The 26,309-nt window shown below is 38.4% G+C and overlaps 1 pseudogene; it reads right to left on the bottom strand.

Moving 5' to 3' along the window:
* Nucleotides 1-4,553: 4,553 nt before the first annotated feature.
* Nucleotides 4,554-26,309, bottom strand: part of LOC125156187 (6-phosphogluconate dehydrogenase, decarboxylating-like) — a 35,702-nt pseudogene continuing 13,946 nt past the window's right edge.

Genomic DNA, 26,309 nt, shown 5'->3' with positions numbered 1-26,309 from the left:
CAGCAGTAATTGTGGGAGGCCTAGAGTTCGATTGAGACGTATGCATTAGATGTGTTTGGGTTAATACTTTTTAGGAAGATCTGGACCAGATATAAAATTCCACAATTGGCAATGTTGGCAGCCATGGCAATGGTCTGTGGCAGTTGTCTTTTTTTATTTCTGTAAATTTCCTGCTTCTGAATTAGATCTCCAATGGGAATGGATATTTAGGTTGTAAAAATCCTTGGTACATTTGCATTGGAAAGTATAAATCCATGGATTATGTGTTCTGGAATTTAAGAACAGCATTAGTGGTTAGAAACACTTGAATGGCCCTGTTTTCAATACAGTTCTAAAACTGATTTTCATCGGTGTCTTTCCCCATGTAACCAATCTACCGGTTGTGTATTACATAGGGGTGTGTGCACAGGTATCTCTTTAGGAAGTACAGTTTGCACCTGTTGGGTATGATTGTATATGATACTAGGTTTTGAAAATACCTGTCAAGATCAAGATGTAATAAGGATAACTTAGTAAAAACGTGAGAATTTATGGGGATTTTGTGATGTACATTATATCATAATTAAGGTTAGGGAAGAACTTTAAGATAAGGAGGATCAAATTCTTCTGTAAATATTAATTGTTCTAATTTTAAATACTCTTAGTTCATAACTTTTAAACACAGTGCTTTGATTATATACCCTCAATTTAAAGACAACAAAACTACAAACTCCCCCACCCCCACAACCCAAAACAACTCCGAATCCAAAAAAACAAAACCTGTTCCTTGAACATTTCAAAATTGTTCTTGTTTGTATAGTACTGGGTGTGGAAATTCTGGAACCATTTTGTATATACAGTAGGATTGAGAACTGAGTCAAAATAATCTTATTATTGGGAGTCAGGTTTGTCTCTGTGGCGGAAGAGAAATACAAATATAGAATTTGGAAAGGTAGAAAAGAATATTGTGGTATTAGGGGCACCTGGGTGGTGGCTGACTCTTAATTTCAGCTCAGATCATGATCTCACAGTTCTTGAGTTTGAGCCCTGAATTGGGCTCAGTACTGACAATGCAGAGCCTGCTTGATATTCTGTCTCCCTCTTCTCTCTCTGCCCCTTCCCTGCTTGCTCTCACTATCTCTCTCAAAATAAATAAAAATAAATTAAAAAAAATAAAGAATATTGTGGTATTAGATTGGAATTAGATGTCTAAAAATTCATAGTATAAAAATATATATGCATTTCCTAATTCATGATTTAAAATACACCATATCTCTAATAAAAGTCTATGCTTCTTAGTTTTTTTTTTTTTTTTTTTTTTTTTTTTTTTAATTTTTTTTCAATGTTTTTATTTATTTTTGGGACAGAGAGAGACAGAGCATGAATGGGGGAGGGGCAGAGAGAGAGGGAGACACAGCATCGGAAACAGGCTCCAGGCTCTGAGCCATCAGCCCAGAGCCTGACGCGGGGCTCGAACTCACAGACCGCAAGATCGTGACCTGGCTGAAGTCGGCCGCTTAACCGACTGCGCCACCCAGGCGCCCCTATGCTTCTTAGTTTTATCTGCTGATTGAGCTAAGAAGCAATTACACACTGGTATAATGAGCAGTTAACACCCAGAGTTTGGTTTTGAAATACGATTCTCCACTAAAAACAGCTAGGGCAGGATGATCTTGTCAAAGTATATACCACATTTTCATGTAGTCAGCATGAGAAAACATAAATGTAGGAAAAAGATTCCTTGAGAGCATATGTTGAGGAGACATAAACTTATTGATATTATTGTACAGAACAAACACTCTAAGTAGATTTAAACAAACCACATCGGGGTGCCTGGGTGGCTCAGTTGGTTAAGTGTCCAACTTTGGCTCAGGTCATAATCTCACATCGTGGGTTCAAGCCCCATTGGATTCTGTGCTGACAGCTCAGAGCCTGGAACCTGCTTCAGATTCTGTGTCTCCTTTTCTCTCTGACCCTCTCCTGCTCATACTCTGACTGTCTGTCTCTCTCTAAAAAATAAATAAACATGGGGCGCCTGGGTGGCGCAGTCGGTTAAGCGTCCGACTTCAGCCAGGTCACGATCTCGCGGTCCATGAGTTCCAGCCCCGCGTCAGGTTCTGGGCTGATGGCTCAGAGCCTGGAGCCTGTTTCCAATTCTGTGTCTCCCTCTCTCTCTGCCCCTCCCCCGTTCATGCTCTGTCTCTCTCTGTCCCCCCAAAAATAAATAAACGTTGAAAAAAAAATTAAAAAAAAAATAAACATTAAACAAACCATGTGATGGTTTCTCAATAGATTAGAGACTTGCCTGATTCCAGGGCTGGGACACAGAAAATTCAAGATAAGTCTGAAGGACCTTATTTAATGAAAAAAAAAAAAAAAAAAAAAAAAGGAAGCTCTAAAAACTAATGGGTATTGTAAAAAGGACATAGGAGCCAGCTTGAAGGGATCTCAATGGCAAATCTGGGACAATCTAACTATCAATACAAATATAGCAGCAAAGGGGCTTCTGGGTGGCTCAGTTGGTTAAGCAACTCTTTTTTTTTTAAGTTTTTTTTTAACGTTTATTTATTTTGAGACAAAGAGAGACAGAGCATGAACGGGGGAGGGTCAGAGAGAGAGGGAGACACAGAATCTGAAATGGGATCCAGGCTCTGAGCTATCCGCACGGAGCCCGATGCGGGGCTCGAACTCACAGACTGTGAGATCATGACCTGAGCCGAGGTCGGATGCTCAACGGACTGAGCCACCCAGGCGCCCCAAGCAACTCTTGATTTTAACTCTCACAATCGTGAGACTGAGTCTTGCATTGGGCTCTGCGCTGCCATGGAACCTACTTAAGATTCTCTCTCTCCCTCTCCCTCTGTCCCATCCCCATTTGTGTGTGCTCTCTCTCTTTCAAAAAAAGAACACATTAAATCAAATAATAATTAATTATGTATTTATGATAAATAAATACATGGGAGAAAAGGAAAAGCTCTTCTTTATCATGAAATATTATATAATACATGTAGGAGGAAAGATAGAGTTGGAAAACAATCATCATTCTGCAAGTGCCATAATGATCACTGACTTAGGCAATAATCATTAAATGCTGAAATGACTAGGTGAAAGTTTGATGAGGAAGAGATAATTAAACTGTCTTAGAGTATTTCCTCACAGATTACTTATTAATTACAAAGGAAATATTGATGATGGAACCTTGAAATCTTGTGGAAGCCAACTGAGCCAAGCAATTGAAGTTAACATCACTAGCAATAGTGATAAATGACCATCATGTGTCTCTAGCTGTGGTACACTACAAACAGCATTAGTTACTTGGTTCTCCTGCCAAACATCTAAAAATTAATTATAACAAAACATCAAAAAGCCCATACTGATGGAGAGTCCATAAAACAACTTGCTTGTATGCTTAAAAAATATCAATCTCATAAAGGTAAAGACACATGAGAAACTGTGACAGATAAAGTAAAGAGACGTGACAATCAGTGACTGCAACTGGTGATTCCGGAATGGATTCTAGATCAAGAATGATGTATAGGAGATGAGTAGTATATTATATTATGACACCAAACCAATATTGATTTTTCTGAATTTGATCACTGGAATGAGGTTTTGTAAGAATATATGCCTATTCCTAAAAGAGAAACATAAGAGTATTTAAAAATATAGGGTCAACAATTAAAAACATAAAAATAAAGGTCATAATATCTGTAATCAACTTTTAAATGGTTTAGCATTAGTAATAATAATCATTTTATTATTTTTATGAATATATATAATATATATAAAGACAGAGAAAGGAGAGAGATATAAAGCAAATGTGGGAATGTTAACAATTAGTGAATACAGATGAAGGGCACATAGGGGTTAACTGTTCTTGGGACTTTCCTGTAACTATGGATTTTTTAAGAATAAAAATGTAAAAAACTTAAAAATATTATTAATTCTTTTTACCTCCTCAGAGCTTTTATGCTAATAGGCCAATGAGTGTCTGTTTTTGTTTTTGTTTTTGTTTTTTACAATGGATCTTTTATTAAGTAGGGAAAAAAAGGAATTCCGCTTCAATTTGAGCAAATTCCACAGAAACTGCGCCCATCAATGTGTGCTTCTATCAAGTGAAACTGCCACTGACTCCCTAACCACAGGGGATACTTGGAAAACTGTTTCCCGGAGCTGATTCACATTACCTCGCACACGGTCAACTCCTGGTTGGTCTTTTTTTTTTTTTAATATAAATAAAAAAAAATTTAACATTTATTTATACTTGAGAGACAGAGACAGAACACGAATGGGGAGGGGCAGAGACAGAGGGAGACACAGAATCTGAAGCAGGCTCCAGGCTCTGAGCTGTCAATACACAGCCAAACACAGGGCTTGAACTCATGAACCATGAGATCATGACCTGAGCCAAAGTCAGACACTCAACCGACTGAGCCACCCAAGTGCCTCAGCTCCTGGTTGGTCTTAAGAAGCAAGGGCAGAGGGCAAGGTGATTCTCACAGATCTATGTTACAAGTAAACTCAGATTGGCTCCTTCAAGAGTCTCTTATGAGACTTTATTTTAAGAGGTCTGATCAGAAAATAGGGCAGAGGGCTGTGTGAGCAGAGCTGTGTGGTAAGTGGAATGTCCCAGTCTGTGGCATTGTGGCGGGTAACCAGTCTGATTGGGCACTGTATGAAGATGATGCCATAATGCCACCATGGCTTGTCCAATTAGTGTGATTAAACTGCCCAGGTTTGGCTAAGAGTTCATAAGTGTGAGCCCCAAAGTAACCCCACTGGGCCTGGATAAGGTTGGCAGGTGGCATCTTGTGTCTGTACCCATCATAGAAGGAAAGGGCAGTGGTGAAGCAGGGCACGGGAATACCTGCCTGGACACCAGTGCTGACTGCCTGCTGCCAGGAGTCCTGGTAGTTTTTAACAGCTGAGTTAAAAAAGTCATCTAGTAGTAGATTCTGAAGTTATGGGTTTTGATCAAATGCATCTTTTATCTTTCCTAGGAACACACTCCTAATGGTGCAGACCCCCTCCATGTCAGGGTGACACCACCATAGTTGAGGGTGCAGCCAAATTCCATGGCTGCTTGTCTTAGCAGCATGAAGCCTTGTGCACATAAGATGATCGTGGAAGCATAGAGGGCCTTCTAAATGTCCTCCAGGAATGATTTCTTACCACCTTCAAACTGGATCTTTGGGGACCCTTCAGCTTTTTGCTAACTTAAATCCTCTCATCCTTCAGAGATGATAAACATCAAGAAAAATTGCTTCTGGGGGCGCCTGGGTGGCGCAGTCGGTTAAGCGTCCGACTTCAGCCAGGTCACGATCTCGCGGTCCGGGAGTTCGAGGCCTGCGTCAGGCTCTGGGCTGATGGCTCAGAGCCTGGAGCCTGTTTCCGATTCTGTGTCTCCCTCTCTCTCTGCCCCTCCCCCGTTCATGCTCTGTCTCTCTCTGTCCCAAAAATAAATAAACGTTGAAAAAAAAATTAAAAAAAAATTGCTTCTGCAAGGAGGGTGACAGGACCATGGTACTCCAAGGCTGAGATGGTGGTCCACTTTCCTGTGCCCTTCTGCCTCTCATTGTCCTTGATTGTCAGCAGCAGGTGTTTGCTATTGCTGTCTTGGAACTTAAGAATATTGGCTGTGATTTCAATCCTAGCTCTGTCTTATTCCATTCCTCAAATGCCTTTGCCATCTCATTGTGCTCCATGCCTGGAACATCTTTCATCAAGCGGTAAGCCTTATGGATGAGTTTGCATTTCCCCGTTCTCTATTCCACTGTGCACCATCTGCACAAAGTGTCCTGCTCCTTCATCTCCCACCCAGTCACAAAATGATGTGTGGCCAGCCTTTTTTGTCCCTCTTGGCCATCCTGGGCCCCTTCCTCTCCACCGTTAACTCTACTCTCCACAAACAAGATTCTCTTGGCCTTGAGGTCTCAACACTGTGGTATCCCTGTATCCAGAAGTTCCTCCATCAATGATGATGTCACCAGCGTCTAACAATGGTACTAATTTTTCAATGAAGTCATCAACAGCTTAACCAGCCATCACAAACAGTCTGATCGGCCTGCACTTCTTCAGCCTGGAGTGAGCATCAACCACGTTGGTTGCCTTTGCCCATTGGTCAAGAAATTACCAACTTTGGAGACTTTTCTATTAAAAGTACACACCACAAAGCCATGGTTATTCATGTTCAAAACTAAGTTCTGCTCATGACAGCCGTTCCAATCAGTGCACTACCAGCTGGGACTATGGTGATGGTATCAATGGAGCTGAGAGGAAGTGGCAGGAGGCCAAAGCTGAGTCCCGTTGCCGCCAATGAGTTTTGTTTTGAAGGAAGAGTATTGGGAGTGCCTTCGTGGCTCAGTTGGTTAAGGACCCAACTCTTGATTTTGGCCCAGGTCATGATCTCTCAGTTGTGAGATCGAGCCCCACATCAGACTTCATGCTAAGCATGGAGCCTGCTTGGGATTCTCTCTCCCTCTCCCTGTGCCCTGCCCCACTTACGTGCATGTGTGCTCTCTCTCAAAATAAATAAAGAAACATTTTAAAAAAGTAAAAGAAGAATCTTGTATAACTTCTTAAGCATTTCACCTGTTAAGGGGGGGGTAAGTTTTCCCCCTCAAAAATTAGAATGTTAGACTTTTAGCAAAGAAAGCTTCAATTTCACCAGAAAATTAAAAAAAAATATATATATATACATATACATGTATATATATATTTCTAAAACTTAATGAAAGCTTTGTTTTTGGGGCAACTAAATGAAATCTTGTAAATGCTCAAACTGGCCTTGAGGGGAGTCGTACCATACTTTTATCATTTTTGCTGGGTCAACATAATTACAGGAAAGGCAAGATTTGGTCACCTGTCACATCTCTCGGGAAATACCCCCGTCCAATATTTTTGAAAAGTCTGGATCAATTTGCCTTTGTCATTGTGGGTGCTTCGTGTGGCAAGTGTACACTCTAATAAATATTCTACACAAATGAATGTGCTTCTGGGGACCCAACAAAGTTGCAATCATGAATGACTTCTAAGTCTTATCTATTATCAACAGAGCTGTTAACTTAAAGCTTTAAATGAGGTAGCTTCTATAAACACTGCCCAGCACAAAATATACATTGATTATTTTTAAGATATGTGCCATCAACAAATAATGTATCAGGGTTTTTAAGAGAACATGAGTTGAATCAAGATGGAGCATTATGAACAGCTATTAATTTAAATTCTTTTTTCCCTCCAGCTTTATTCATATATAATTGACATGCAACATTGTGTAAATTTAAGATGTACAATATGTTGATTCGATATAATTATATATTGCAAAATGATTACCACCACAGTGTTAGCTAACACTTCTATCACATCACATGATTACTATTTCTTTTTTGTGGTGTCAAAAACCAAACTCTGCATACTGAATAAAACGAAGAAAGGTGTTTCTTGCAAGGCTTTCCACCAGCGAGCTGCAAAACTCAAGGCTACAGGAGCAGTAAACCCTGAGTTGTTCACAAAGGGATTTTTATGGGGTCAGTGAGGACATTATTTTGCAGCTAATTGGTTGTCTAGTGGGTTTTTTCCCCTATTTGAATCAGGGTAGGTGAGTCAGGGGAACAAGAAAGTCCAGAGATGGCATGAACAGATGTGATGTTTGGGGACGAGCTGGTATCCTCTGCTGCTTTCTGGGAAGAGCTATAAATTCGTGTTAGGTTAGGTTACATTTCCTTCATGCACCTGTGCTGACCACTTCTATTTTGTCCTTGACATTAGTGACTCCATTTTAGTTTGGTTCTACAGTGGTGAGAATTTTTAAGATCAACTCTCTAAGCGACTTACAAGTGTATAACAGAGTATTGGAAAACTGTTAAATGGTCATGGAAGTCGTCTCTACCAGGAAGTGAAAGTAGTAATGTGGCTGGATTTAGATTGGGTCAGCAGTTGACAATTATATGAGAAACAGACAAAGTAGATTTTTTGGTGGTAGTCAGGCTGGCTCGGAAGTGCTGGGTGCTAGTTTGGAGTAATGAGGCCTGTACTCTATTAGAGAGTCAGAGTGGGACAGGCGAGGCCAGAATACCTTCTACGGAGACTTTAACAAGTGGAGCTGCTGCCCTCCCACTTGTAAACATGATGAGTCAACACACAAGATCAAGAAAAATGCCAAGGAAAACAATGGGTTTATGACAAGGTTCCAGTTTGGGAGATAAGCATCACAAAGCACAGTTTTTTCTTCTACCTTTAATGAGAAGGGTTTTTATAAATGGGGTGCCTGAATTCGAGAGTTGTTGTAAGGTCTACTTAAGAAAGGAAAAGGAATTTTCTGATTCTAGATGCCAAGAGAGGGTCTCTGGGCCATTTATATTAGTTAGCTTTCATGGTGATTGAGATTGTTAATATATGTAGAAATAATATTTCAATTATATCCAGTATCCATCCTTTATAAGGTAAAGTAGTAAACTCAGTGGCCTATCTGAGGAGCACCAAGGATTGTTTGAGTGAAAAAGGTATGTTAAGAATTTTAGCATTCTGAATTTGGGCCTACACTTGGGAAAGACAGTTTTAAAGAGATTTGTCAGAGGAAACTGGTCATTGCATCGATATAGCCTCAATCACAGATGCCTAAAGTTAGGAAACTATTACTTGGTTTAGAAAAGGCAAAATATTTAAAATATTTAAAGTAAATATAATAGCAAGTATAACAGATATTTGAAACCACAGGATTTTCAGAAACAAAGAACTTTCATGTTAAAAATGACTTAAATTCTATGTATTTTACCACAATTGGAAACAGAAATAACAATTTAAAAAATGGTTTAAGAGCATAAAAAACACAAAAATTATACTCAAAGTTCAATCTTTTTCTGAACTATGATTTTTAAGCTTTCTTTGTTTTCTAATGTATGCATTTATATATGCATGTATTTAAACATGCACAAATAGGCATAAAATTACTTAGGTGTTTAATATTAAAAAAAATATTAGCCTCATCAGCAGGTCCAGGACAATTGCTACCCTCACTGAATTTGCCATCCTAATAAAATTGCCTTGGTTACCTTGAGAAACATGTAAAACACACCTACCATACCATACCAGTATCTCTTTGCAACTACCATATCATCTATAGTAGCTTCAACTTAAAAAAAAACTAAGCAACTTTTAGTCATTCAGTTATAGAGAAAACTGGGAAGTAGGTAACTGAGAACTGTCACACACTAGCACCTTAGCAGGATTTGCTTTGTTTAGGAATATTACCCAAACTTATCCTTATGGAATTTTTCTGTATTTACATGACCAATATTTAAACTTCACTCAAAAGAACTAAAGCTCTACTTAAAAAAAAAAAAGACAAACTTTTTGATAGGTTGATTAAACCGGCATTTATTTTCTCTTTATCTTATAATGTAGCAACTAAATCCATTAATATGATTCAGTTGAACTTGTTCTTTTTCTTTCTTTCTTTCCTCACGAATTTCAACTTTTTCAAGTTCTTAAAGGGCCAGCATTTCAAAAGCATTTTTACTTTCCTTTCTTGGAGTTTGCTTCCCTAGGCTAGTTTAAATAAGAGCGTAATTAGTCTTTATAAACCAATCATAATAGGAGTTCCTCTCAAATTGAGAGAATTTATAATATAATTTATTAATATTCCCTGGTATAAATGGCATATCAATACGTTTCCTTAGAATGTATTTCACAGAAGACATCCAGATGGCCAACAGGCACATGAAAAGATGCTCAACGTCGCTCCTCATCAGGGAAATACAAATCAAAACCACACTCAGATATCACCTCACGCCAGTCAGAGTGGCCAAAATGAACAAATCAGGAGACTATAGATGCTGGCGAGGATGTGGAGAAACGGGAACCCTCTTGCACTGTTGGTGGGAATGCAAACTGGTGCAGCCACTCTGGAAAACAGTGTGGAGGTTCCTCAAAAAATTAAAAATAGACCTACCCTATGACCCAGCAGTAGCACCGCCAGGAATTTACCCAAGGGATCCAGGAGTGCTGATGCATAGGGGCACTTGTACCCCAATGTTCATAATAGCACTTCCAACAATAGCCAAATTATGGAAAGAGTCTAAATGTCCATCAACTGATGAATGGATAAAGAAATTGTGGTTTATATACATAGTGGAATACTATGTGGCAATGAGAAAGAATGAAATATGGCCCTTTGTAGCAACATGGATGGAGCTGGAGAGTGTTATGCTAAGTGAAATAAGTCAGAGAGAAAGACAGATACCATATGTTTTCACTCTTATGTGGATCCTGAGAAACTTAACAGAAACCCATGGGGGAGGGGAAGAAAAAAAAAGAGGTTAGAGAGGGAGGGAGCCAAAACATAAGAGACTCTTAAAAACTGAGAACAAACTGAGGGTTGATGGGGGATGGGTGGGAGGGGAGGGCGGGTGATGGGCACTGAGGAGGGCACCTGTTGGGATGAGCACTGGGTGTTGTATGGAAACCAATCTGACAATAAATTTCATATTTAAAAAAAATTAAAAAAAATAAGATGTGGTATATCTATATATAAAAGAATGTATTTCATACTCAATGGAAAAACCTTATCACATTCCTGGAAAAAGTTGGGATTTCCCCCTTTTTCATTGTGTGCTCTTTTTAGTAGTATTTTTCCAGGAGTACTTCTTCAAGTCCAGCTATGGGCTCACTTTGAGGTGTTATTAATATTTTGTCTTTGGCATGAAAAAGCTGTTTTTACATCTCGATTTGCCTCATTTTGTATATTTCTATGGGATTCCTATTTCTTTTTCTGAAAGAAAAAGTCTTGCACCTTGAAGATTTCTTGGGAGGTCCTTAGTCTTCAGACAAGCCAGAAGCAATTAATCCCATTCCATCTACATCCCCTCCTAAGTGTATTTGTAAAAGTATCATACAAACAATTATAGTTCTTCGCTTTTCAAATAATGCAAACGCTTGCTACTCCCTTATTATTTTTGTAATGTCTTTTCAGATTTCTATTGAAGTGTCCTTTTTCACTACTGACATTGGTAATTTGTGTCTTTGCTCTTTTTTTCTGTATCATTCTGACTGTTGGTTTCATTGATTTTTTTCTATTGTATTTTGTTTCATATTTCATTGATTTGTACTTTTCTCTTTATTATTTCCTTCCTTCTGCTTGACTGCAGATCTCAGAGACAGCTACCTGTCCTAGAGCTGACAGTTATCAGGGAGGGTATTTTCAGTTCTTTTCAAAAAACTTTGACTGTGGAATGTGTGTGGTATGTAAATTTCTGGGTGATGGCTACTGGTAATGCTTTTGGTGTCCACCCCAGTTAAGGCAAGAATGTCCTATTCCCTTATTGTAATTCCCTCACACTTTTTGTTAAGAATTTCTTATAGATGGCATAATGTGTCTTATGTCACAACACATTACGGTGAATGGATCACCTACATTTTTGTGATGCAAAGAGTGAATGATCAGGGGATTTTGGATGGTGGCAGCCTGGTCCCTCCCTCCATTGTAAATATCCCTGTCATCCAATGATTTTATCTATTGATGAGGTTTGAATCAATTATTTCATTTCAGGTTGTAAAATGTGTTTTTGAGAAATCTGTAATTTCTATATCACAATCCTATAATTTCATCCCCACCATTAGGTAAAGAACCTTCTTGCATAAAGAAGAATAATTTTGGATCTCTGAAATATACTTAATAGAGTAAAGGCAAGATGGACACTTAATTCCATCCTTTTAATTGACATTTTTTGAAGTAAAGATTTTTTAAATGCTGTGTATTAGATTTTTTTTTGCTTTCTTCCTTTTTTATTATTATTTACCCATTTAAAATACATCTATATTAAATGCCTTAAACAATTACATTCATTATACTTGACACTCCAGTCATTTCAAGTTTGGCCAATAGGCACTCCTTCATACTGGCTTCTGTGACCTTTGGAAATGACCCTTCGACTTTGACAATTTCCTTACTCCTTGACAAAGCAGAATGTTCATCTTGTAAATTTCCAGATCCACATTGAGAATCAGATATTTTTCAGAAGTCCCTGAGTCCTTTTACTTTTCATTATTTAATTTTTAAAATTTTATTTAAATCCAAGTTAGTTAATATATAGTGTTTAATATATATACAGTTTCAGGAGTAGAATTTGGTGATTCATTAGTTACATATAACACCTAGTGTTCATCCCAACAAGTACTCTCCTTAATTCCCATTAACCATTTAACCCATCCCCCACCCAATACATCTTCAGCAACCCTCGGTTTATTCTCTGTATTTAAGAATCTATTATGGTTTGCCTCCTTCTCTGTTTTTACCTTACTTTTCCTTCACTTCCCTTATGTTCATCTGTTTTGTTTCTTAAATTCCACATATCAGCGAAATCATATGATATTTATCTTCCTCTGGCTTATTTCCTTTAACATAATGTGTTCTAGTTCCATCCATGTTGTTACAAATGGCAAGATTTCATTCTTTTTGATTCCTCAGTAATATTCTATTGTATATATATACGCCACATCTTCTTTACCCATTTGTCAGTCGATGGACATTTGGGCTCTTTCCATAGTTTGACTATTGTTGATACTGCTGCTATAAACATCGGGGTGAATGTGACCCATGGAATTTGCATTTTTGTGTCCTTTGGATAAATACCTAGTAGTGCAATTGCTGTGTTGTAGGGTAGTTCTATTTTTAATTTTTTGAGGAATCTCCATACTGTTTTCCAGCGTGGCTGCATCAGTTTGCATTCCCACTAGCAGTGCAAAAATCCCTCCACATCCTTGCCAACATCTGTTGTTTCCTTGAGTTGTTAATTTTAGCCATTCTGACAGGTGTGAGGTGGTATCTCATTGTGGTTTTGATTTGTATTTCCCTGATGATGAGTGATGAGCATCCTTTCCTGTGTCTGTTAGCCATCTGGATACCTTATTTGGAAAACATGTCTTCTGCTTATTTCTTCACTGGATTATTTGTTTTTTGGGTGTTGAGTTTCATAAGTTCTTTATAGATTTTGGAAACTAACCCTTTATCTGATGTCATTTGCAGATATCTTCTCCCATTCCATCAGTTGCCTTTTAGTTTTGCTGATTATTTCCTTCACTGTGCAGAAGATTTTTATCTTGATGAAGTCCCAATAGTTCATTTTTGCTTTTGTTTCTCTTGCCTCTGGAGACATATCTTGTAAGAAGTTGCTGTGCCTGAGGTCAAAGAGGTTGTTGCCTGTTTCCTCCTGTAGGATTTTGGTGGTTTCCTGTCTTACATTTAGGTCTTTCATCCATTTTGAGTTTATTAATGGTGTATGGTGTAAGAAAGTGGTCCAGGTTCATTCTTCTGCGTGTTGTTGTCCAGTTTTCCCAACACCATTTACTGAAGAGACTGTCTTTTTTCCATTGGATATTCTTTACTGCTTTGTCAAAGATTAGTTGGCCATACATCTGTTGGGTCACTTCTGGGTTCTCTATTCTGTTCCACTGATCTATGTGTCTGTTTTTGTGCCAGTACCATACTGTCTTGATGATTACAGCTTAGTAATACAGCTTGAAATCTGGAATTGTGATGCCTCCAGGTTTGGTTTTCTTTTTCAACATTATTTTGGCTATGCAGATTCTTTTCTCTGGTTCCATACAAATTTTAAAATTGTTTGTTCTACCTCTGTGAAGAATACTGCTATTATTTTGATAGGGATTGCATTGAATGTGTAGATTGCTTTGGGTACTATTTAACAATGTTTGTTCTTCCAGTCCATGAGCATGGAATGTTTTTCCATTTCTTTGTGTCTTCTTCAATGTCTTTTATAAGCTTTCTATAGTTTTCAGCATACAGATCTTTTACCTCTTTGGTTTGGTTTATTCCTAGGTATTTTATGATTTTTGGTGTCTGAGTACTTTTAGAAGGAAATGGCGTTTGGAAACCATAATGCTAGAGATGCTCAATGGGTGTTAGCTGTGCTCAGTGCCATTTGGTGGTCATTAATTCCAGCCTCTTCAGTGGGCAGAGCTAGGGCACTTGAATTTTTTCAAAGGAGAAGAAATCATGAATTTATTATGATATTTCAAATTCAGGATTAACATTAAAATATTTGAGTCAAGTTTTTGATTATGTGCTTATATTGTGTTTCTCTTACATGGAGTATTTTACTATATAATAATATTAAATTTAATTATATATTTGTGTGTATATACAGATAATGTCAAAATAAAATTACCAATAATATTACCAACAAACAAACTACCAATAAGATTTTTTTGAACTGTATTTGTCCATGAAATATATTCTATTCCATTAAGTATTGAAAGTTAAAATGCTATGTGAAAAAAGAATTGTGTGTGTGTGTGTGTGTGTGTGTGTGTGCGCGCGCTTATGTCTTTAACTTGATATACAATTAAATTTATTTTTTCTTTTAGTTTTCATATTTTAGGGCTCTTGCTTCCATTCCAATCTATTCTGTTCTGTTCCTTCTCTTTTTCTATAGCTACTAATTTTTTTGTAAAACGTTGTAATTCGTACAGGTTTAGTACAAAAAATGTACTAATGTACTTTTCACAAATGTAATTTGCTAAATAAACCAAATTCTTTTCTTATACAAAAAATAGCATGCTATATATGCTATTCTGCATTTTTCTTTTTCCACTTAATATATCTTGGAGATCATTTCATATCATTTCATATGTATAGCAATCTTCTTCAGTCCTTTTTATGATTGTACAGTATATTTTTAAAAATTTTTAATGTTTTTATTATTTTTGAGGAAGAGAGAGAGAGAGAGAGAGAGAGAGAGAGAGAGAGAGAGAGAATGAGCTGGGGAGGGGCAGAGAGAGAGGGAGACACAGAATCTGAAGCAGGTTCCAGGCTCTGAGCTGTCAGTACAGAGCCTGACATGGGGCTTGAACCTGAGAACCTTGAGATCATGACCTGAGCTGAAGTCGGACATTTAACCTACTTGGCCACCCAGGTGGCCTGACTGCACACTATTTAATTTACCATAATTTATTTAACCAGTCTGTACAGATGAGCATTTAAGTTGTTTCTGGTTTAAAAAAATTTTTTTGCAATGAATAACTTTGTACATAAAATATTTCATAATTCTGCCATTTTTTGATGGATACTTAGAGGTGGAGTTGCTGAGTCAAAAATTGAGTATATAAGTATTTCTTTTAGTTACTGTTGAATCATCCTTTATTGTTGTTACCTCTATTTTTATTCTCACCTGTCATGGGGTTGTTTCATTAAAATAAAATAATACATTGCCAACATATTGCATTTTTGCCAATTGGAAGTGAGATCTTAATAAAATTTTAACGTATGGGTGGTGTTGAGCATCTTGTCATATGTTTCCTTCTTCTGTATATTGTTCGTTCACATTGGTTGTTTCTATTTGTTATAGAGTTTTTTGCCTCAAATTTTAGGATATCTTCATGTTATAAAAATATCACCACTATGTCTATAAGTTATAAATATCTTTTTTTAGTTTGTCCTTTTTATTTATATTTTTTCTTATAAAATTTTTTTTTATTTTAGTGTAGTCAAACTTATTTTTTCTTTTATTGTTTCTAAGTTGTGAATAAGGTATATTTTCCCAACTCCCAAGTTGTAAAGAAACTTATCCTGATTTTATTTTTCTATTGTATAATTTCCTTACTTTAATTTTTTGTATTTCAGATCTCAGATGTTTGTGGTGTTAGGGCGAAATGAAATTTCTTTTTCCACATGGCTATCCTTTATTCCAATGTCATTTAGAAATGTCTATCTTTTCCTCACTAATTTGCAATGCCGTCTTTGTTTTTGTAAAAGAATATATTTTTAAAGGTCAAAAGTTCATACAAATATTTCCGGTTTCAGAGCTAGAAGTTCTCTTTAGTATTTGACAGACACAAACTGCCTTCATTTCAAATAATGCCTACTCAAACTCATCCTTGAATTTGGCTACGTTTGTTTCATGTTAGGTCTTATCTAAATGTAAACAGGTTAAAAACTAAGGCAAAATTTCCAAGACACTATCCTATGCCATACTACAAAGACGTAGAAGTCATAGATTCTGTAACTAGGAACTTATAGTCTAATGAGAGAGACAGATAGATATATAGAGACCATTTCAATGTATTTTCAATATAAAGTTTACTGATCTATGCACAGCATTTGCAAAGATACATACGCGGACTTGGATTCTTCAAAAACAAGATGTAAAAAAACAATGAGGGCAAGATAAAACAGTTATATTTATTTTATGTCTACCCCTTGATTATTATTAGCCTTGTATGTTTTAATTCTTAAATGTTTATTTATTTTTAAGAGAGAGGGAGAGAGAGAGCATGTGAAAGCACAGGGGAGGGGCAGAGAGAGAGAGTCATAGGCTCCAAAGTGGGCTCTGTGCTGACAGCAGAAAGCCTCATGTAGGCCTTGAACTCCCAAACCGTGAGATCATGACCTGGGCCAAAGTTGGACGTTTAACCGACTGAGCCACCCAGGGGTCCTGTTTTCATTCTTATTTCCGAAGTAGCACTAGAAGGCCTGCACATCTGGTTGAATAGATGCAAATAAGGAAAGAAAATTACACGTGTGAGAGTCACAGCCCAAGGATAATGAATTCTTTAGGTTCTAGTGAAGAAGCAGCTCTGCATTTCATACTTAAGGCCAGAAAACAGAAAAAAAATGAATTATCTATTTATTATCTGAAAGTTTTCCCACGTAAGCCAATGTTTCCTTCTTTGGGTGAATCCTCACCTCCAGCACCTGCATGGCTTGATTAGATGGCATACTTGTCGGGGCACCTGGGTGGCTCATTCAGTTGAACTTCCGACTTTGGCTTAGGTCATGATCTCACAGTCTGTGAGTTCAAGCCTTGCATCAGGCTCTGTGCTGACCGTGGAGCCTGCTTTGGATTCTGCGTCTCCCTCTCTCTCTGCCTCTCCCCTGCTCACACTGACTTTCTCTCTCAAAAATAAATAAACATAAAAAAAAATTAGATGGCATAGTTCTCAACGATGTGGTCATGTGGACTTACTTTCTGCCTGAGGCTTTTAACTTTTAATTAACCCCCCTTTCCCCCTGTGCCTCCCACTTGGGATTAGAAGGACTTTTATTACTGGGAAAAGGATGATTTTAATTCTCTGCTAACTGGAGGATGCATCCTAATTGAAGGATGGATGCCTGGGACAAAGGCATATGAGCTGTTTCCTCACCGGAGAAGCTGTTCAGGAAGAGCTACTTGTAACTGTATTTCTCCTTCTGAACAAATGCCCATTCCAGACTAGCATTGTATATTAAAATGCTCCCCTGGGGAGATAGGCGGAAAAAAGGAATGTTAAAGAGACGTCTAGCTAATAGCTCATGTGAGAAATAGCATGTCATTTCTCAATCAATGTCATTTCTAAGTCTTGAAAGGAAATTATTTATGGGTAACGGTTACCTGCCCGTTCATACATCATTTGATCCATTTCTGCCCCCTAGGTTTGGTCAGATGGATTCAGAGATGTAATTTTAAAAAATCACCTTCAGTTGCTCCTTTGGAGTTTGGTTGGAGTGTTCATATGACTTTCCAGGCTGATGTATTTGTATTAATGGAATTGCTATAGTTGCCTCCTTAGCATGGTAGATGGGAATATTTGAACACGTACCATGGGGCATGATAAAAGCAAAAGAAACAAAGATAGAAAGAAAAATATAATTGAACACCTGTCTACAAAATGTGATTTGTTGTACTTTCACCTTCTAAATATACTCTCATCAGAAGAGGACACGGTAGCCTATTGTTTCTCAAGGGCTTTGAAGTCAGCTAATTCTTTTCGAATTCTTCAACTAATTCTTTGGCTCATGAGATAGATGAAGTATAGCCATTTCATATTAATAAGTATAAGTTTTTGAGTACTTACCTTGTACTAGGCATGGTGGGCTTAATGTATACACTGCTTAATTTCATTTAATACTCATGTTAATCTTATATGACATGTACCATTATCCTCATTACAATTCTGAAATTTAAGGGCTAAGAGTTTCGTAACTTGCACAGAGTGACAAAAGTACTAAGATTTGGAAGTAGGTCTGTCTGATTCCAAAGCATACATCCTTAGCAACTATGCTTTATCCAGGTGGAAACCTAAACAATGTTTTGGATTTGGAACTTTATTTTAGACTTAAAATATATGTTAGAAATTTGATGTGATATTTTGGGGAATAATGAGAAGAAATCACTTTCAGTGATTCGAGGTCTGGAAACCAGTTTCTATGGTATAGTAAATGGAGAGTAAGCGTGCATATTTATTTAGCTATGTGTCTATGAATGAATAAATAGGCTTTTAAGATTTTGACTAAGAAATTAGTATTTATACATGTATAGATATAGATATATATAGGAATTCTTCAGCTGACTGATGGGATGGTTGCATTCTGTGAGATTATTATGAACTCAGTGCACAATTTCCTATAGGATCAATGTTATTCATCATGTTTATGTATTAAGACCAATCCATAAAAAACCCATAATTTTATCTATTTGTTATGGACATTTCCCTGGACTCATAAGTGGTACCTGAAATATAGTGGATAACAAAAAAACATTTTGGTGCATAAGTAAATGAATGAAAGAAACCCGAAGAATAATACCAATTATGTTACACATGTAATGTTATTTCTATTATTGCTTCCACTGGAAGATACATTCAGAATTCTAACTTGAGATATCTGTAACTTCTCTTTCCTCTCTCCTTTCCTGAATACACAGAAGTATGAGCGGAGACCCTTCATCAGGTCACTGATCCAGTTTCCACAGTTTGGGAAGAGGTCTTCAGCAGGCCTGGATGAAGGGCTGACCAGGGGATCCCAGAGGTTGGGGGTAGAGGCTACAGGAAGGGGATGTTGGAGAAGCATAGGAGGTGGTGGTGGACTGTCAGAGCAGGTGCACATGTGTAGAAGAAAGGGAGGCTAGGAGATCTTAGGGTGAGGTGGAAAGAAGAACTTCTACAGCCTGGCCCTCAGCATGGAAGAATTGCATGTAAACCAAGATGCTGTGTGTGTGTGTGTGTGTGTGTGTGTGCGCGCGTGTGCATGCACGTGCAATGGGAAAATATTTTTATTGTAAATTCATAATAAACATCAGTCTCACCATTTATAGCCATAGCACAAGTATATGTTTTCACACTTCAAATCCCAAACCATTCATAAGAAGAATTCTTACAAGAGACAGGGAATTCAGCTACACCAGACTAAGGATTTGTGAGTCAGACAATGGCATTTAACAAAAGCTGAGGAAAATATAGCACTTAGTCCATTTTGGATTCATGCATATTTGTTGAGAAGAGCTCCGTGTACGCAAATGATGACTTGTAAGACAAATAAAATCCAAGGAAATGGGATACCTGTGATGGGATAAAATCCAAGGAAACGGGATACCTGCGATGGGCGTGCTTGGGGACAGGCTCACGTGGTTTGTTTGTAATTACCAGTATTGACACCAAAAACTGTTAGTAACTCTAGAAGAAGCAGAAGATATTTTATTTTTTCCCCAGTTTATATATGCTTCCCTGAAGAACTTATTGCTTTAAAATTTATATTAATACTTCCCATGGTTGCATCAACAGTATTAGGTATTTGCAGTCTTTGTTAGAATTCTCTCTTTTGACCAGCACCCCAGTCATTTCGTAGTAGAAAGTCGGTTAATAAAAGAAGCCCGTTAATCCTTTCAGTACACCAAGATACAATTTTGTGCATTACAGTAGCACTGCTTACCCCCCAAAAATGTTCCAGAAAGCCATTAAGAAAGTATACAGATCTAAAGCTCAAACTACTAGAGTATACTCAGTGGCTGTCAAAGTAGAATCATTCCTATCAAGAACATTATAAGAACAACTTCAATCTAAAATTACTTTTGTGTTTTCTCCTAAAATAAGTGAGTTAGAATGTGGGTCTTGTGGCTTCTCCTCAAATTTTCTTAGCCACCTTTTATTTTGGAGTGTATTCTTGTTATAATCTGCAATCACTTTTGTCATTTATCAAAATCCATTCATATTAATTTAAGCAACAATGGAAACATGTTGAAAGTAACACCAACCTAGTGAAAGAAGTGAAGTCACAGCTCACAAAGAGCTGGAACCAGAAATGGAAAGTCATTCCAATTCACAGCATTCTAACTCTCTTTGTCTCCCCTCCTATGGGTCCACAAGATATTTCTGTTCTCTTTCTCTCTCAGCTCCTTCATTTTCCTCTCACTTAGCAGGTTGAAATACTTGTGCACATATTGTAAAATGGCCTTCCCAGACCCCTATCTATCCACTCAGCTTGATGCTAACAGAGACAATGTGGAATCACCAAATAAATTCCTGGGAGAGGAAATCTGAGTGGCTCGAGTCAGGTTTCCACTCCTGGTTCAACCATCTGTGGCCAAGGAAGAGGCAGGGTGATGGCTGCAAGAGTCCATTATTGAAGATTGCAGTGAGGCAAGTTTTAGAGGAAGAGGAGGAGTAGGAGGAGGAGGTGCTGGGGAAGATAAAAAACAACAACAATAGCAACAAATGCTTGCAGAGCATTTACTATGAGCCATGCACTCTCCTAAATGCCTTGCATGTAGGAGGAAGGCAACTCACATAGTAGGAAGGGATTGTTTTCTCAAAAGGTGGTACATAGTTTAGCATTTCTCAAAGTCTGTGTAGACATTTTAAAGATTGCTCTTTGTGTGTCCAAATAATACCCTAATGTAACTTTTGTGACTTTTATTTAAAGAAAAGAAATTAGGGGCGCCTGGGTGGCTCAGTCGGTTAAGCGTCCGACTTCGGCTCAGGTCATGATTTCACAGTTCTTGGGTTCGAGCCCCATGTTGGGCTCTGTGCTGACAGCTCAGAGCCTGGAGCCTCCTTCTCCCTCTCTCTCTGCCCCTCCCCCTGCTCCTGCTCCACTCATGTTGTCTCTATCTCTCATAAATAAATCAACTTAAAAAAAAATAGAATAGAACGAAAGCACAAAACAGGGTGATGCGGGAATGTGACCAGTGATTACCCTATGAATATTGGAAAATAGGATAAAAATGCAAACTACATTTTGTGTGTTAGTGTGCAAGTGTGTGTGTGTGTGTGTGTGTGTGTGTGTGTGTGAGAGAGAGAGAGAGAGAGAGAGAGAGAAAGGGAGAGAACAATGATTATTTTCAATCATGGTTCAGAACTGCAAAGCTGTGTTTTACGATCACTCATCATCTGAGGTTATCTATATCTGATTTTTAATAGAAATTCGGCAACCTTGTACTTCCAAATACTTACACTTTCAAGCATGAAAATGAAATTATTTATAGATTTATTTTCTCTGAAGTTTATGGCAAAGCCTTTTGCAGAGCTATTTATTCCTAAATCTTGTTGGAAACTGCCTCCATGGCCTCATTATTCTAGGGTCTTGAATTACTCTCATCTATGGACTTTGGACGTACAAGTTTCTTCTTTGTCAGGTCTTTACTCTCATCGATTTTTATTCTTGTGGGCAGTGTCCTCTTTAACTCTTTAAAAAAGCCTAATTACCTACCCAGTTATAGAACCCATCTCATTTATGAGATGAGAGATGAGAGAGAGTTTAATAGATCTCAAATTTGTATTTCTGAAATTAGGAAAATTTTGCTAGAAAAAATAGAAACAAAAATAATGAAATTATGCCTCACTTACAATGGTGACACAGTGAAATACCATGCCAAAGTCCTTACCGCGGTGACTGGCATGTGAAAGTCACATTGTGTGTGGGTGTGTTTGTGTGTGCTTACTTACACAGCACAATGAGAAGTGGGATGGTGGAGTGGTTAAGAGCCGGACAGCTTTGTACTCTTTGGTCACCTTCTGTGGCAAGGAGTCTTTGCTGATGAGCCTTCCCAGTTTGAAACCTGAGGAGCACTAGATGGGTGAGAAAGAAAATCATGGGTTTTAGCCTACTTTTGGGTGTCCTTAAGGGTCTATTTTGATATTAAACATTTCCAACTTAATAAGCATTCCTGGAAAGAACCCAGTAACTTCAGGGTGAATTTTTATCAAGAGATAACTTCACCTTTCTGAGCCACTCTAAGGATAACAGCAATTTATCTCACTGCCATGCTTTTTTTTTTTTTCCTCTATTTTAATATAAGCAACTTCTTGTACTACTCTGCATTTTTATCTGTGTCTGTAAGTCTGGATTTCTTTGAAATTCTTTTATGGTAATAAGGAGATTCACATATGAAGAATGTTAACAAGCCTAGCGAGAAGATTGCAAAGGACTGTTCTATAGTTGGAGTGTGCCCTCCCTCTCCCAAATTCATGTGTTGAATCCTAACCCCTAAGGGTGATGGTATTAGGAGGTGGGGCCTTTGGGAGATACAGTTACCTCTTTGTATTTTAGATAATAGTTTTTGAACATGTACACTTCAGAAAGGAATATGAACTCATGGTCAGGAGATCTGGGCTGTGGTCAGGGTCCAGGTGTATAAACATGAGCATGTCAATGCCAATTGGACATCATAACTCTGATCTGTTTTGTTGATTAAAAAATCTGAACTATATGAAAGAACCTTGTAAGTTATTGATCATCAGGAGTTGCGTAGAATACTTGACTCTTGAATATTTACCATATGCTCACAGAAGAGTCACTTAGCTTTTTTTATACATGTTTTGAACGATAGCTTTGGCAACACCTAGGTCTGGGTCGAAGCTTAGATGCAAAGGAGTTTATTGTTTGTAATTACCCTCTTGAGAAGAAATGTCTTTAAAGAAAATGGGGGAAACGACACTTGAAACATCCTGTTTTAAAATCTCATTCTTTGGAGGGTGCCTGGGTGGCTCAGTGGGTTGAGCATCTGACTTTGGCTCAGGTCACGATCACATGGTTTGTGGGTCTGAGCCCCATGTTGGGCTCTGTGCTGACAGCTTAGCACAGATGCTGTGTTCACACTCTGTCTTTCTCTCTCAAAAATAAACATTAAAAAAATAATAAAAACAAAATCTCATTCTTTGAAAAAATATTGCTTCTCACTGCAAAAGGCGGTTGTTCTAATTTGCTTGATCAAATAAATGTAGTTTGTGCCTGTCACCACTGGCATCACAGAAGGAAAATGATCCCCTATCACACCTGAAAAACTATTGAGAATAAGGCAAAAGCGAAGAAATGCAGTTGCCTTATGCAGTATAGAAGGGGATTAGTCATAGAATTAGATATGGATGAAATGGCACCTCGGAAGAAATTGACTCCCCAATAAGAATTCAAATCAGAGAACTGAGTGGGTCACAGGGGCCTCCTGAAATCCAAGACCATGTATCTGCATGCACACCTGCTTCAGGATTGCTTCCTTTTTTAGAGTAAATTCACTGCTTAGAACAAGTACTGGGAGTCCAGCTTCCAGAAATGAAGGAAGCAATTATTTCCTGGCAGAATTACTGGGCAAGAAAGCTTGTGAGAATTCTATCTAATTCATGCTCAGAAAAGGTTTCTTTGGTAGGGAAGGGGAAAGCCCTATGTGTGACTATCATTTGGGTAACTTCCAATTTGGGACTTCTGGTGGCGGGATCTCTCATTATAGCTACATAAATGTTGTGAGCCGTCTTCGAAGGAAAGCAGCACGGGAAAGTGGGGTGGCTTATTGGACTCTCTCCCTTCATGGCTCCCTGGTTCGCACAGCAGCAGTCACTGCCCTGGAGAAGATGGACTGACAGTGTACCTCAGCCTCTGGGTTCACTTCTGTTTCTGGAAGGCCGTAGAGAGCCTTATAAAATTCCAGACCTGAAGACTAACTTTATTTTACTCTTCCTGATGATCAGGCCCTAATTTGTTTCTAGTAGCCAAGCTCTTGCCTACTTCCTGTGGGCAGGTCACTGCCTTATTTCTGTTGCAGAATCCCAGGGAAAGCCTTGCCTGTCCTGGTTCCCTTCTAAGACTGCAACCACACTTCACCCCATCCCAACCCTTGTAGGGACTGGAGAGTGGGCTCTGAATCTCAGCGACCCTGGCCATGTACTTGCTTTCTATTGGAGCCTGCAAGACTTTCTCAACACAGTGGACCACTGTGCTGGGACCATCGCTCATGTCTGCTGTGTTCTGGACTGTAAGACACCCTGAAGCAGGCGCCAGCTCTGTCGTGTTCAACATTGTGTCTTGAGGATCCTGAATGTGCATGGCATATACTAGGTGTTCAGTGAGGCTTTTTGTTGTTGTTGTTGTTGTTGTTGTTGTTGTTTATTTTTGATTTTCCTGCTAACATCTCTTGGAGTCACTTCTGTTGCTCTGACTAATCCATCTTATCTAGTTCGGCCATCTGAGGTCGGACCCTCCTCCTGCAGATTGATTCCCAATGCGGACATACACAATTTAGTTGGAGTAGCATACTAATTATTATTCATAGCAATGCTTAGCACTTTTCATCACCAAAATGTCTTCCAATTTTAGTTAATTAATCAGCCCCGGATTTGTGTGGAGGTGACTATAAAATCTGATGTGTGATGATAAATCATTGCAAAGTAGCATGACAGTTTAAATAGGAAAGAGATAAATGTGAAGATACTTTCAGATTAACTACTGTGGGGACGTCAACCTGAGAAGTGTGTGATGTCCCCCATAGTTTCTCAGATTAGCTTTGCACAATCAGTCAAGGATTACCTGGGTTCAATATTGAATCCACCAATTACTGCCTGATTATCACGGGCAGCTTTATTAACCTGTCATCTCAGTCTCCTTGTATATGAAATGGGGGCTTTGATAGTATCTGTAGCAGAAAGCTATGAAGATTAGGTGAAAGAACATGTAGAACACCAAATACTGTGTTGGCATGTAGTAAGGCTCCACAGATACCTAATAATTATGTAACTGTAAATTACAGCTCAAATCAGAAAAGTTAAATTCCCCAAAATTCTGAAGCAATGAACATTTACTTTTTAGTGTAGTACAAAGAATGAGCCAAAGGACCAGGGTTTCCTTTTCCATTTAAATGGGTACACTTGACCTGAGCAGGCTGTACAACTGTTTCATGTGAACTCTTCACGGTTCACATGAAATACGTGGGAATGGAACCCCGAGTTGGACCTCGTATCCTGGCATCTCAATTTCCTTATCCGTAAGATACGTATATTAATAATTATTTTTTAAGGATATAAGGATTAGTCAAAGCAACGTTTATAAAGTTTAGTGCCTAGCATATGATAGGTACTTGATAGTGTTATTATTATTATTTTTTTGGAAAAATAAAAATGTTTTTGGTCCTTAATCCCATGTGCAGAGTTAGATCTGAAATCATTTTTGTTAATGAATATTCAAATATATGATACCCAACTTGTTTTGAAACAATTGTGTTTTGAGCTACAAAGGCCTGGAGAAAATTGCCCCTTTATAAAAAAAAAAAAGTGAAATAATCTCCAGAACTTTAGTTTTCCATTCTTTAATTTTAAATTCACTTTCCTTCTTGTGTTCGTTCTCTGTATCCCCATTGCCATCCCTCTCCTCACTCGGCTCTGCCAGTTTTGAAATGTGCCCCAGGGTTAGCCCGGCTTCTGGGTGCCTGTGGAAAGCCTGGAAGGAGCCACACGAGAGAGTTCCCCAGGGGTCTGTGGCCAGGCAGCTGGGGAAGAATCTACATGATGGAACTAGCACCAGGTTACCCACTTCCCAAATTCCTCTACAGTTCTTCCCCCAAGGACGCTGCAGACAACTGGGCAGCCTGTCCACTGGGAAGAGGAGATGGGGGATGAAGTCCAGCCGCAGCCATCCACGCACCGGGCTGTCTAGGGTGTGGTGGGTACACACGGGGTGAAGGGGTGTCTTTATCTAATCCACACAAAGACATCACATGGGTTGGCAGAAACTCTGCCTTCTTTTTGGGAATTCCTCAAAATTCACCCCAAGTAGAAAGAACAGAGGTCCTTTTATTCCATTCTAAGGACTAATTCCTATTTCAGAATGTGTTTGGCGCCTTCCCTCCTCTGCTCTGTTGCTAAGGCTTTTCAACTTGCTCGGAATGTCTTTCCCCACTCACTCCCCTGTCGTCCAATCGAAGGCAACCTACAACACTCATCTCAGACATCATCTTTATGAAATTTGTGTGTCGTCTCGTGGCAGACACATCCTAAAAAGACCTCCAAATGAGTCATGCTTCTGTGTAACTCTCTCCTCTGAAGTGCAGGCAGAACTTGTGGCTTGCTTCTGGCCAATAAAATATGGAGAAGGAATGGGAGAGTTACTCCTGTGGTTACCTTAAGTTATAGAGACCCTGCCTTAGCAGACTGGAGAGAGATTGTCCTGTTGGTTTTGACGAAGTAAACTGTTTGTGACTTTGAAGAGAGCAAAAAACATTTTATAGAAGTAAAAAAAATAAGTTTATTCTGGAATGGCAGAGGAATTGCAATTTTGGGACAAGCCAGCTATGGTGGGCTGCAGG

Source organism: Prionailurus viverrinus, chromosome F2, assembly GCF_022837055.1.
Source record: "Prionailurus viverrinus isolate Anna chromosome F2, UM_Priviv_1.0, whole genome shotgun sequence".
In the NCBI taxonomy this organism is placed as follows: Eukaryota; Metazoa; Chordata; class Mammalia; order Carnivora; family Felidae; genus Prionailurus; species Prionailurus viverrinus.
The sequence above is the reverse complement of the archived record's forward strand: the minus strand, read 5'-3'. Positions and strand labels throughout refer to the sequence as shown.